Genomic DNA, 14,067 nt, shown 5'->3' with positions numbered 1-14,067 from the left:
CAGGGAACAATGCAAATGTATTGAGGCTGGTCATTCCAAGTCATGGGAGGGAAATGAAAATGATGACTCTCGAAGAATAGTCTAAAATGTCAAGGAGTTTGAGGCAGGTGATCAATTTAGTGAAATGACAATTGCTTTAGGAGAGGCTGCTTCTTTGAAAGGATTGATACATACAGCAAGGCAAGGGAGGTGACTGTGCTGCTAAGTTTTTAATATTGCTATGCGTTTTAACTTTAAATATATTTGTGACTTTGCATGTAGCTCTGAATTTTGAGTGTCATAATTACTTAAGAATCTTTTATGAATTTGATTACTATAGCTATCACTGTAATTTGATGAGGTTTAAGAACTACATTCCATTTCTAATTTTGGTTTTATTATTTCCAAGTGCCAAAATACTTAACACAGAACCACCTCTTATTCTATAATAAAAAGCAATGGAGACAAGTTACTCAGTTGAAAAGAATTACTTTTATTTTTTTTTTTTTAAGATGACCGGTAAGGGGATCCTATCCCTTGATGTGGTGTTGTCAGCACCACGCTCTCCCAAGTGAGCCAATCAGCCATCCCTCCGTAGGGATCCGAACCCGTGGCCCTGGTGCTGTCAGCACCACACTCTCCAAGTGCGCACGGGCCGGCCCTGCTCCATGGTAGTTTTAGATGCTTCCCTCCTTTCTTCTCAGAATTTTCATTTTCCCATGTTCTCCTGGACAACTTCAACCCTGCTAACGATTCAAACCCATCACATCTGTCTGTCATGGTGTGGACTGGCTCCCAAGCAGAAGACTCAGGGCCTCTTTGAACTAGGACTTGCATTGACTTCAACTCAACCAAGCTGAGGCGCCGATCTTGTGATTACACTTAGCCTGTGCTATGAATGGAGAGAAATGAAGTGAAAAGTGCCTATGAGATGCGAAGTCAAACTTGTCACGTTCCTAGTCCCCTCTCTGGGCTTCTCTCCATCTTCAGCTCCACCTCACTGTTTACCCCTTAAAGAAGCCAGATGCTCTCTAATTCGTATGTCCACGAAACACTTGGTTTCAAACAACAGCTATTAAATGACTATTTGGTGGAAGTTCTGTATCCTAAATTTGTAGGTGTCCTTTATGTGACTGACGATGGCATGAATACCTAGTGTTAACAGTCTTTGGTGTGCTCAGCATTAATATACGTTAGGAATTGTCATGGAAACTTGTAAAATTAAAAAAAAAATCCAAATGCATGTCATCTGGCCTTGGAGTCCAGTTCTTCAGGACACACTCTGCTGATTTGGGCACCTCAGTGAATAATGCAGTCAAAGAACCTCACAGAGTCACCCACAGGCCACGAAGCCACAGCACACGAGCAAGACTTTCCCGTGCTGCCCTGTTAACCATGAGCAGATGCCAAGGGCCCCAGATGTTTCAGCAAATCCTCTAGTTTCAGCAAATCCTCTAATATGAAACAGGCCAAAGCAAACAAACAAAAAAGGAAAAAGCGAATTGGAAGAAATAGAGATCATGCAAGGGAAACAGAAAATACCATTAACTTCCTCAGAGTTATAGGAGAGAAACTGTTGGACTTAATGACGAAGAACAGACATTGTTAAAGTAGAAGAGGGAGAAGATGAATCAAATAACCATGAGGTCATTTAGAAATTAAAAATATAACTGTTGAAATTTTTGTTTGTTTGTTTGTTTTGTGTGTGTGTGTGTGTGTGTGTGTGTGTGTGTGTGACAGTTAAGGGGGTTGTAATCCTAGGGCTGGTGTCGCCTGCACCGCGCTCAGCCAGTGAGCGCACCGGCCATCCCTATGTGGGATCCTAACCCGTGGCAGCGCCACTGCGCTCCCAGCGCCTCTCTCTCCCGAGTGCGCCACGGGGCGGCCCATAAGTGTTGAAATTTAAATTAGAAAACAACTCACTAGAAAGGTGAGAAAATAACACAGGGGAAGCCTGATTAGATCAAAAAGACAAAAGGATAACAAGAAAGATACTATTTTAAAAAAAGCATATAAAAGTAAAAGGAGTAAAAGGGAAAGAGAGAGAGAGAAAACGGAAGTGCGTGTCGGCAGAGCCAGTGTCTGAACAACACGCGCTCCAGGAAGAGCCTCGGAGATGGGCAGGAGGAGAGAACCGTGGGAGAAAGGAGGAAGGGACAGGTCCCGGAGGTCCCCAGAGGTCCCCACGTGGAGAGTGACGATGGGTCCACACGCCGCCCCGCACTGGGGAAGCACAGGGGACACCGTGTCAACTCTGGGTGTGGGGGTCCAGGGGACGGACGCTGCGGAGGATCCTCAAGAGGGAGACGACAGGGGAGTCCGGCCTTCAGCGTCTCGTGCAGAGTCGGTTCCAATCTCCGCTTTTCCTCGTCAAACGTGAGTCCGACAAGGCGAGGACGGGCCTCTGGACGTTTAGCAGCCCAAGACCCTTTTCTTAGCAGTCTATGGGGGGGCGTCTCCCACTAGGAAGAGGACATAAACCCGGACAGGGGACAGGGCCCTGGTGACGGCCACGGGGGATCGTACCCACCCCGACTGCTCGGAGGCTGCAGTGTAGACATCGCTCCCAGGAGGTGTCGTCCAGAGCACCACATGGGTCCCTGAGGCGTTCACCTGTGGTGACAGCAGCCGCCCTAACCGGGACAGTGCGCGTGCTCAGACGCCACCGCTCAGAGAGGACACGCGGTCCTCACCGGGCTGTCAGCCGCGTCCCCGCAGCCGCAGGTGCGAGGCGCTCAGAGCCGCCGACGGGAAGCCGCGGTCGCGGGGTGCGCTCTCCGTGGCGCCTCCTGGTGGCCCTGCCTGCAGCTGCCGCCCCCAGGCCGCCCGCCCGGGACAGGAGCGCACGACCGGCCGCTCTCCACTCCCTGCTCCCGCCCCTCTGCGGCCGATGACAGCGGGTTCCAGCGACACGACGGATTCCCACGGGCGCTCCAGGTCGGTGCAAGGGGTCCGCGCTGACGAGGCGCGAGCACAGCCGTGAGGGGGACCCGCGTGGGCTGTCGTCGGCCGACGGTCCTGGCGGTTCCTCGACCCCCGGCTGGCAGGCACAGTCCGCGGCGTGACAGTCCTGACCGCGGAGCCGTGTGCTATGAAAGCCACACGGTCACCACGAGCGACGGTATCTTGTGTACTTTTTCAAAACTGAGTTTTCTATTCTATACCTTTATTCAACCGTATGAAATATAGAATTAGTAGTTTATCAAATTGCGTAAAAAATGTCAATTGTTATTTATATATAAACAAAATTTATAGATTTATTTGGAAGAATTGATATATTTTCCCTACTTATTTTCTCATCTATGAACATGTACATCTCTTCATTGTCTTCAGTTTGTTCGTTTTTTCAATAACATTTTACACTCCGTGTTTAGAAATCATGATTGTAAAAATGCACCCTAATTATTCATGCAAACCTTATGAATGAAAATTTGGGGTGTTTCCAACCCTTAGTAATAGGTATTGTCATAGTAACAATCTTGTCGACACCTCACCTTATAATTTTTCAAGGTTACATATGATATAGATTCCTGAATATTGGGTTACAGTGTAAAATAGTAAATATACAAGTATAATTTTGCTAAATTTTGCGAGTTTCTGCTCCTTATGGGCTCTACCATTTGCATTCCACCACAATGTATTATAATACCTGTATCCCCACAGTCTCACTAACAAGTTTGTTATCAAAAAATTAAATTTTGCAAATCTAATAGGTGAAGTCTTGTATTTCAATATATTTTAAATGTATAGTTCTCTATGAGGGATTTTAAGCACCTAATTAAGTATTGATGCCAATTTAAATTTCCTTTTGTGTTATTAGGTTGTTCATATATTTTGTTCATTTTTATTTCATTATGTTGGTCATTTCCCTCTCATTTTTTCACACGTCATTGTATTAGTGATATTATCCTAGTTTAAGAGGTTTTTTGTTTTTTTGCTTTTTTTAAATTGAAACATTATTGATCACCCATTTTAAGTATTATAGCTTGTAATTACTTTTTGTCGTGTCCTTTTGACCTAGTTGGTGGCATTTACCTTTTGTTTGAGTTTGCTTTGCTTTATTAATTGCTGCTATGCCATCCATGTTAACTGCTGCTACATTAGTAGCAGCATATTTTCACCAGTGATTTGAAATGCTATCTTTCTTAAATACTAAATTTCTATAAATCTTGGGTATCTCTTTGAATTCTCCATTCTTTTTCATTAGGTTTTATATTTACTTATAAACGAATTCCATATGGTCTTGATAATGAAGAATTTATAAAAAAAAAAAAAATTTTCGATCTCTGGTAGACTTACCCCTCCCTTTTGATTTGTTTCCTCATTTTTTTCTGATGAACGATTAATGTTTCATCAACATTTTATAATCATCTTACTTTGTTCTAGGTGAAGAAACAAATGAGACTATTTTTAATGTGATCATGACACACGTATAAAGTAACTTAGGAGAAAATAAAATCCTTAGGATCATGTGGCTTTCTGGCCAAGAAAATATCTCTGACATTTCTCTATCGTTTGTGTATGTATGTTTTAAGAGTGTTCTAATGCTTAAATCACATAGTTAAACAGGCTTTGTCGAGTTCTTGTTAGCTTTATGCCCAATATTTTAACAATTTTGTGGCTATTGAAAATGGAATCTTGATTTGTGTAATGTAATCTAGATAGTTATTGTTATTACATAAGACATTTATTAATTGTATATGTGAATTTTTCTAAATCGCAACATGTAAATTTTATTTTAGTAAGTCGTCTTGTTTGTAATAGGTTTTTAATTAATTCTTTTTGATTTTCTAAATTCACAATACATACACATAACACATTTTTCTCCATCTTGAGATATACAAATACGTATGGTCAAATCTTATTTTATCTAGTGTTTTCATATTTATGAGTCTTACATTTTCTCAAAAGTAGTTTTGGCTTCTGTGGAAATTATTATGTGTTTTTCTTTCTTCTAATGCTGAATACTTTTGCAAAATATTGAAGTTAGTAATTCATCTCAAATTTAATTTTGTGAACGGTACCTAGCAAAAGCATAACTGGATTTAATTTCCAAGTAAATAATATTTCAATCCCTGTAATGATGAAGTGCTTTCCCCTAAGTAATCTGAATCCTTTCCACATATACCAGAATCTGTTTCAAAATTCAAACTTTTACTCCACTGAACTATTCGCTTATTCTTTGCCAATCTCATTCACTTTCAAGTATGTTCCTTTGCAATACATTTTATTAGACGGAGCAAATTTCCTCTTTGTTTTTATTATTATTGTTCTTCTTATGTCTTGAACATTTTGGGGGCCATTTTTGCACATAATTTTTTTTCATATTAACTTTGAGGTTATTTGACAAGTCCCCTAAACATCACTCTTTGGAATTTTTCAAGTTTAGATTTATTGAATCTATTGGTTAACATAGGTAGAATACATATATATGTGGCGTAACTTCCTAGCATCACTGCTGCCCGGCACATGGACACACGTGGGCATTTTGGTAGGAGCTGCTGAGTGGCTCCTGCGACAGGGGTATCTATGAACACATCTCCTGGGGCATCTGCTGGGACCTCTTCTTCCTTCATTCTCACAAGAGCTGGTCGTCACCAGACATACAGACCTGCCCATCTGATGGGGCAAATGTTATCTGAATAGTGAGTAAATTTCTGTGCATAATCATTAGGGAGGCCGTGGATGTCTGACATTTACTGGCCATATGAATTGCTTCCCTGTGGAACTGCAGGAATATGTCCTTTGTCCCTATGGATAAATGAGAACTCTCCGTGCAACTAGGATGCATACTACCCTTTCTCTGCCCATGAAGAATTTTCCAGTCTGGGGTTTGTCTTTTCACCTTTTGACATTATTCGGGTTTTTGTTTGGACCAGGAAAAGTCAGCATTTTCCTCAGTGGCTTCTGGCTCTCTGGTCATTCAAAAGTAGTTCCTATTTCAAGATTATGGCAATACTAACTATCAGGGCTTTGTGTTTCTACATAGGGTCTTTGGTTTTTCTGTAATTTTCTTCTTACTAAAAACATAAAATGAAAATTAATCAGATCTTTCTCATATTATGCGGCCAGATACCAAAGGCCACATAACATATAACTGTACTGATAGGAACAATCCACGATAGGTCAATTCACACACACAGAAAATGGAGTGGTAGTCAGGGACAGGGAGAGGCGGGATGGGGAGTGACAGCTTAATGGCTACAGAGTTGATGAAGCTGTTTGATCACTAGACGGTGGTAAGGGTTGCACCATATTAAAAATGTACTTAATGCCACTGAATGGTAATTTTGAAAATCTTAAAAACACTTTATTTTATACAAGGGATATTATTGAAAATAAAAGATGAAAAAATTTGAGGAGATGCAGGACACAGACAAAAATGAGGAGAAGCACAGCGTCAAGGAAGGGCAAGAACGGATCTGGAGTGGGGACTGGTGAGGGTGTTTGTGGGAGCTCTGGAGCCAGGGCTCCCCTGGGTGCTGGTGTTTCTTCTAATTCTTCTGATGTTTCAGGAACGGTTATGTCAGGTTGCTCTAGCTCTACCTCTGGATCTTGAGCTTTCTCCTGCTCTTTCTCTTGCTCTTTCTCCTGATCTTTCTCTTGATCTTTCTGTTGCTCCTGCTCTGGATCTTGCGTCTGATCTACCACTTGCTCTGGATCTTGTTCCTGCTCTACCTCTTGCTCTGGATCTTGCTCCTGCTCTGCCTCTTGCTCTGGATTTGGCTCCTGCTCTACTTCTTGCTCTGGCTTGGGCTCTGGATCTTGCTCTCGCTCTGCCTCTGGCAGTGGAGGTGGAGCTGGAGCTGGAACTCGAGCCGAACATGGCAGCAGCTCTTGGGACAGTTGTTCAGCCTGGGCGGAAGCTGGAACTGGAGAGACAACAATTGAAAATATCAATGTGAGTTTCTATGTCTCATCCAATGACACTGTCTTTCTAGAAGCCCAAGTCCAGAGACCCAGCCTCAGGAAGTCTCCCCACACTGCAGAACACTGTATGATTGTTCTGAGTACTCAGTGCCCCTGTCCCCAGCCTGCTTCTGGAAACTCTGCTCTGTGTGGCCCAGCCCAGGCCCCTCCCCAAACCCGCACAGGCACCCACCCTCTTCCTCCTCACCCTCAGTCTCCGCCTCACTAGGCTCCAGGTGCTCCGGCTTCTCCAGCTGCGCCAGAAGAAGATCAGCCTTACGCTCCACCTCTGAACCTCGCATACTGATATGTACATAGGCCGAAAGAAACTTCAGAGAATGAAATTCAGGAGGCTCGTGGAAATCGGTGGAATAGAATTCCAGCCAGATCTTTAAGACAGAGGACATGGCACTGTGGGAGACAGGTGGGCAACAGCATCAGAGGCCTGGCCTATCCCTCTATGCTGCCCTCCCAAGTCTCCCCTGAGTGAGCTGCAGTCTTGTACCCTCTGCCCGTGCCTGTCCATAGACCAGCCCATCCAATGTCCACCCCCAGTATGGCAGTTCTGGCACAGATGGGCCTGGCAGCCAAGGAGGGGCTGGCAAAAGCCTCCATGGGAGGAGCCTTCAACCACTGATGTGACCACGTTTCCCTTCTTCAGGGAAACCTGACAACCTCCTCTGGCTGTGTCACTGCCCCATCCCTGCTGGAATGACCTGTCCACCCCAGGAGGGTGCTGTCTGCTCTGGGCATTACTCACTGGCACACAGGAGGTGTTCATCAATATCTGATAAATGAGGAAACAGAGGGAGGCGCTGCTCCCCTGGCCTACCCAGGGCCCTTGGAAAAGCCCAAACTTGAGCTCACACGTGAATGTACTGCCCAAGTGTCTGCATGGAAATCTGCATATCCTTTTGCCAGTGACAGCAATCTCTTGGCCCTGACCACACTCTGCACCCTCAGCACCAGCTGAGCATCCCCATGGAGGCTCCAGCCCCGAGTGTGAGCGGGATGCTCTGCACACCTCCTGCTCTGGCTCAGCACGGGCTCTGGGGGTGTGGGCAGGGCTGGGTGGGAGGGCGTGGGGATGGATTCTCTCTGGGCTCACTCTGCTCTCCAGCCTCTCGCACACCCTATGGTGCCTGGGACCACATCCCCAGCCGTCTGGACTCCTTTCCCTGCAGGGAAAGCCTTGAGCCCTCAGCCCTGTAGCAGGAATCATAAGATGTGTGAGAGCCAGAGTTCTGCCAGCCCCCCACCCACAGGCCCCCGCAGACCACACGCAGTTGTGTGGAGATGGGAGCCCCTCCTTCTGCACCTAAACCCCACTTACCATTTTAGCTGCTCCAGGGATTCGCCATCCCCGTGACAATCAGTAATCATGTTTCCATACCTAGAGGAGGTCAGGAGTGTGTCAAATCTACCATACGGTGGCACTACCTGCTTCTCATGTCTACTGTGACTGTCTCACCTCTGACTAGAATGGAAGCCCAGGAGGGCAGGGAATGCAGTCTCCTCGGTTCATTGGATCATGGTCAGTGCCCAGAAAGTGACTGCACATAGTGTGGCTTCACGTATGTTTGTTGAAGGAATGAACCCCAACCAACTCCTCCCAAGATATCTGGGTGCACCTGAAGCCGCTCTGCCCGCCTCTGGTCTCCCTGCTTTGAATACACCCAGAAGCCTACAGATAGAATCTCAAATTTCCTGTAAAAATGTGAAAACGGCGAAGCCCAAGTCAACGAGGTCAGTGAGGGGGTGACAGAGACTTCCTCGTGGGGGTGTCAGGAATCCTGAAGGAGGACGACCGTGGCCCCTCCAGCAGACCTTCCACAGGGCTGGACTCAGGAGCAGCACTTTCCATGGGGGACCCACTGGAGCTTGTTCCTTTGACAACCCACTGAACACAGGAGGAAACTGAGGCTCAGAGGGGTGTGGTGACAGTCCTAAGGCTGACAGCTGGGAGGCGGCCTAGTGACACTGTGTGATCCAGGGCCTGAGTGCTCACCTGAGGAAAAGCAGGTGCAGCACATGCCGGGGACTGGCAAAGTTCCTGTAGGTTGACAGAAACAGGTGGACATAAGATTGGCCACCACCCAAGACAGCAGGCACCATGTGCTCCACCCGCTTCTTCAGGGTGCGTGCCGGGACAGGCCACACCATGTGGGTGGCATCCGAGCTCAATGAAGATGTGTCTTCACTCTAGGACAGGACAGGGGAGAGATACACAGTGACAGCACCGTGAACCCCAAAGAGGGCAGGGGCTGGAGGCCAGTCTTAACCCCAGGGAGGACATGAGAAGACAGCCTGAGGGCCCAGGGTTAATGTACAGGGTGGTGGTTGCCACCACGGCAGTCCCCGTTCACCCTCCAGCCAGACCTGAGGTGTGAACACACCAGGACCAGCAGGTTTATAAACACCCCACCCTCTGCCCCTGCCCTGGGAGGGTGTCCCATGTCCCCGTTCCCCACACACTCAGGAGGAGGGGGTGCGGTCACCCAGGGAGGCTCATAGTGCTGGCCTGGCCTTGCCCAACCTCCTCTGGGCCACCTGACATTACCTTTGGGGACCTCCTCCCAGACGGCCACAGGGGTCGAGGGCGAGGGCTGAACCAGCGCCGGAAGCATTGGACAAGCCTCTCAGCACCGGGCTTCCTGGGGCTACGGCCCCGGGACCTCGGGGTACAGCACAACATCTCACTCTGCCTGTGGCCAAGTGAGCTGGGGAAGGGGCTGTGTATAGAATGTGGGTGCCAGGTTACCGAGTTCCGAGTTCTGTTGGGGTCTGTCGTCAAGGAAGTGAAGTCACTTTCTGATACCTCATTTCCTGAGCCCCTCCTCTGTGTACAAGACTGCAAATGCCCCTCTGGGTACCTGTCTGCTGACCCTCCTTCCCCATGAACTCTCTCTATTGCCCACACTTCCACCAACACTGCCTGACCACACCCCTGTGCAAGGCCTGGGTGCAGCCAGCGTCACAGCTCAGAGGAGATACACGTAGGTTCATCCCCAGCTCCTGCTTCTTATCACTTTATGTGACCCTGGACAAGCCATTGTCACTCTCATGACCTCCCCAGTCTCCCCTTTTGCACAGTGGGGATCTTTCTAGCATCTTCTTCCTAGGGATGGCATCAGGCATGTGTGAGAAAACATCTCTGAAACCTATGGCCGGTGTCACATGCAGCTAATAAACAAGACTAGAGATAAAATCCACGACGGTGTGGAAGGTAGCATGGAATACGACTAACGACAGGTCTGGTTCCTGTCATATAATCTTGAAAATGTCACTTTTGCTCTTGGTCTGTTTTCCCTGTCCGCACCATGCGACAGTTGGAATTTCATGCATTCACATACTGCTTTCCTCCATAAAACCTCACAATGGCTTCGTGTGTATTTAGGTTTGGACTCAAGTGCCACATCTCTGTCTGTGTGGTTGGCGACTCCTCAGGGGCTCCCAGTGGTCCCCACCATCTGCTGCACACATCCTCACGTAATCCCCTGCCCTGCAGTGTGGACTGGACTTAGTGACTCACTTCTAACCAATACAGTATCAAAAGTGAGAAGGTGTCACTTTCTAAATGTCATTGTAACACGCCTGTCTCTCGAGTCTTGTGCTCTGTCTCCTCTGTTCTCTCTGTTTGTATCCACCATATGCCAAGCATGGTGCCGAGAGCTGGAGAAAGAGCTGATTCAGCTGCACCCTGGCTTGGGAGATGATCCCAGGATAAGAAAGAGGAGAAGACGTGCTATCGAGTGCCTGACATTCTAAGAGAGGAAAGTGATCTAGGTGGCCATCAGAATATTCTAGATTAGGAAGCTACCTGAAGATGGTAGGAAATGAACACCATTTGCAGAGAAGAACCAGAGGCGTTTGGTCCATTAAGATGACGGCAACATGTAACTGATGTGTAAGATGTAAGTAAGTAAGAAATACTATTCACAAATTCAAATCCTATTTTCAAAATCATTGAATGGCAGGGATAAGTGCTCATGTTCAATGCCAACATAACTAGAATTGAGGAAGATTCCATTTTTGGAATAACTTTATATCTCCATTAAATGCAGATATGTTCAGCAATTCTTTTCAAATTGTATAAAATATCCATTGTTGACATAATCAGGATTCCACCCCCATACTTTGGCTTCACAGCCCATTTTCTTTACACCAGACACACATCCATTGCTGTGATGTAGATCCATTGCTGTCAACACTATCCCAGCCCACAGCCTACTGGTCCTGGGAGACAGCAACTCTATCACTATATTGTGTGCAGAATCCAGGAAGGGCCTAACACGGGGGCTCCATAAATACTCCCTGAAATGCTGCAATTGAGAAGAGTCTATGATTTTATTACCTGGTGCTCTACCTACACATGTTATCACTCTGCATTATGTCATGATCCTTAGTCCCCCTCACCTGGCAGTCAGCAACCCAGGAGCAGAGTCTACACCTCGGTCTGCCCCTATCCCAGGCCCCCAGCCCAGCACCTGGCAAGTAATAGGTGCCAAGTAGTGATGAATGAATTATCTGGAAACATGTGAAACAGGATTCATCAAGAATACCCAGATGGAAGGTCACCATGAACATGCTGCCTGATAACCTGCCAGCCCTTTAATTCTGTCTGCCGACCACTTCCTTCAGCCAGGAACTGCCTGGGCACAAAGATTTCCCAGAGTCACCATCCTGCCTTGACTTCTGCCGTTCACTTTAGCCTCCTTGATTGTCCTACTTACTGTGGGTTTCTTCACTCTCAGTCTCAGGGGACACCTCTGAACCCCTAAGGTAGCCCACTGGGTCTTCCTTCTCTGGCCAACACATTCCACTTGCTTCTGTGCATGGCCTTGATAGCAGTGTCACAGGCAATCCCAGGAAAGTGACACCCCAGCATGCTGACCTTGGGCACCCGCACTAGTCAAGGGAGCCCTCTCCCTTCATCTCCTGCAGAATCCCCCTAGGAATAGGGGATGCAGATATGTACGCATGCGTAGGGAGGAAAGGGGGTCTCATGACATCTTAGCTAGAAGATGATTACAAATTTCTTAAACATTTGTAGAAAATTATGGTTCACTTGTCCTGGCATGCAACTGAATGAGAAAAAATCTGTGAAAAATTCTGACACCCATGACAAAAGAAATGATCCAAACAATATGACCATCGAGGTGCTTTTCTTTTATGTTTAGGACTATCATTTAAAAATGTGGTATTGAGGAGCATGTCAACAATATTGGGGGAGGCTCTGGAACGATGCTGAGTAGAAAATGGACAATAGATTACTTTTTTGAGAATTGAGAGAAGCTATTTTGCAGAAAGTGGCAAATGAGCTTGACTTTTAAAAACGAAGAGCATTAAACCAAGTAAGTTGAGTGGAAAGTAGATGATATTTGGGGGAGGGGTGACATGTTAAGTTACAAGAGGCAAAGAAATGGAAAGAACACATGTTTTGCAAAGGGAAACATCATTCCTGTAAAACATCAGAATTGGAGTTTTCTTGCTGTTCTTTTTGTGCCTATGTAGTATCTTCTTTCTGCTGTAACTTCCAACTTGGGTTCTAGGTACTCTGTGTATGTGTGTGTTTACAAGAGAGAAACTGATAAACCTTAGTAAGCCCTAGAAATTTCTAGAGGTCTGAAATAAACAGATATTTTTCAAGTTTATTTAATTAAAAAGCAAAACAAAACAAAAACAGTGTCATCTGCTCCTATTAGGTAAATAAATATATGATCATATTGGAATCTTTGTGTGTGTGTGTGGCTGGCCAATATAGGGATCCACACCCTTGACCTTGGTGATACGAGGCTGTGCTCTAACCAGCTGAGCTACCAGCCAGCCTATACATGATCATATTGGAATAATATGCAACAGAGAGATACTCTGCTGCTATGGAGAATAAGCTGATTGCAAGGAAAAAAGATGCTCACAGATAAGGCAAGGGTAGGCTTTTTGTCCCCCATTGTGGAATAGTACAGGGAACAATGCAAATGTATTGAGGCTGGTCATTCCAAGTCATGGGAGGGAAATGAAAATGATGACTCTGGAAGAATAGTTTAAAATGTCAAGGAGTTTGAGGCAGGTGATCAATTTAGTGAAATGACAATGGCTTTAGGAGAGGCTGCTTCTTTGAAAGGATAGATACATACAGCAAGGCAAGGGAGGTGACTGTGCTGCTAAGTTTTTAATATTGCTATGCGTTTTAACTTTAAATATATTTGTGACTTTGCATGTAGCTCTGAATTTTGAGTGTCATAATTACTTAAGAATCTTTTATGGATTTGATTACTATAGCTATCACTGTAATTTGATGAGGTTTTAGAACTACATTCCATTTCTAATTTTGGTTTTATTATTTCCAAGTGCCAAAATACTTAACACAGAACCACCTCTTATTCTATAATAAAAAGCAATGGAGACAAGTTACTCAGTTGAAAAAAATTACTTTTTTTTTTTTTTTTTAAAGATGACCGGTAAGGGGATCCTATCCCTTGATGTGGTGTTGTCAGCACCACGCTCTCCCAAGTGAGCCAATCAGCCATCACTCCGTAGAGATCCGAACCCGTGGCCCTGGTGCTGTCAGCACCACACTCTCCAAGTGCGCACGGGACGGCCCTGCACCATGGTAGTTTTAGATGCTTCCCTCCTTTCTTCTCAGAATTTTCATTTTCCCATGTTCTCCTGGACAACTTCAACCCTGCTAACGATTCAAACCCATCACATCTGTCTGTCATGGTGTGGACTGGCTCCCAAGCAGAAGACTCAGGGCCTCTTTGAACTAGGACTTGCATTGACTTCAACTCAACCAAGCTGAGGCGCCGATCTTGTGATTACACTTAGCCTGTGCTATGAATGGAGAGAAATGAAGTGAAAAGTGCCTATGAGATGCGAAGTCAAACTTGTCATGTTCCTAGTCCCCTCTCTGGGCTTCTCTCCATCTTCAGCTCCACCTCACTGTTTACCCCTTAAAGAAGCCAGATGCTATCTAATTCGTATGTCCACGAAACACTTGGTTTCAAATAACGGGTATTAAATGACTATTTGGTGGAAGTTCTGTATCCTAAATTTGTAGGTGTCCTTTATGCGACTGACGATGGCATGAATACCTAGTGTTAACAGTCTTTGGTGTGCTCAGCATTAATATACGTTAGGAATTGTCATGGAAACTTGTAAAATTAAGAAAAAATCCAA

This window comes from Cynocephalus volans, chromosome 5, assembly GCF_027409185.1.
Source record: "Cynocephalus volans isolate mCynVol1 chromosome 5, mCynVol1.pri, whole genome shotgun sequence".
Lineage (NCBI taxonomy): Eukaryota > Metazoa > Chordata > Mammalia > Dermoptera > Cynocephalidae > Cynocephalus > Cynocephalus volans.
This window is presented reverse-complemented; position numbering follows the sequence as displayed.